Source organism: Dipodomys ordii, unplaced genomic scaffold, assembly GCF_000151885.1.
Source record: "Dipodomys ordii isolate 6190 unplaced genomic scaffold, Dord_2.0 Scaffold66, whole genome shotgun sequence".
Taxonomy (NCBI): domain Eukaryota; kingdom Metazoa; phylum Chordata; class Mammalia; order Rodentia; family Heteromyidae; genus Dipodomys; species Dipodomys ordii.
In genome coordinates this window covers 4,904,350-4,905,192 of record NW_012267282.1, presented here as the reverse complement: position 1 = coordinate 4,905,192, position 843 = coordinate 4,904,350, and positions in this window count along the sequence as shown.

The following is an 843-nucleotide window of genomic DNA, read 5'->3' as shown; positions in this document are numbered from 1 at the left end:
GGCTGGGATGACGGGCGAGAGCCGCCGGCGCCGGTGCCGGACATAGTCAAACTGAGGCCGCCCGCGCCCACCGCTCAAATACGACTTGCGCAGGCCCCGCCCCTTCCTCCGTCCCCCCGCCTCCCCGGCCGGGCGGCAGTCACATGACTCACCCCAGCGGCAGCCCCGCCCCTTCTGCGGAGCGAGGCCGCGGCGGAGCCGGAGCAGCGCCGCCCTCTGCTGGCGATCGCGGGAACTGCAGGGAGGACGGGGTACGGGGTCCCCGGGACGGAGGGGTCTTGGGGTGCGGGCCTTGCATGTACTTAGGGGAGCCATGCGGGTCCTTTGCAGGCTGGAGGAAGCCGAGGAGGAAGGGGGGCCTCTCCACGCTAGCTTGCTCCCCTGCGCGGATCTGGGGGACCCCGGCCTGGATGGGCACCAGCCGCAGGCCGGGCCGCGCCCACCGGTCGCGGGGGCTCCGGCTTCTCGCAGCTTCCTCCAGACTCTGTGGGCGCAGACCACCCCCACGTGACCCTCCAAGCCCAGGCTTCCGCAGGCTGCGAGGCTGGGGCCCTGTGGGGCGGTCGGTGCGGACACGGCCGTCGGGTCGGGCCTGGCGTCCGGAGGCCCGGGGAAGGCGGAGCGCGGCGGGAAGGCGGGAGGCCGGCGCGGCGCGGCTCCCCCAGCCCCTGGCTGGGCGCTAGGCGGGTCCGCGGACGGTCAGCTGTGTGTCCCCAACAGATTCCCGAGGACCCCGGGACTCACCTTTGGGCGTGGGGACCTTCCCGAGCTCGGCCGTGAGACGCTGCGGCCTGCACGGCTGAGGTCGCCTGTTGCTCCTCGAGGCCCGGAGGTGGCGGCTCT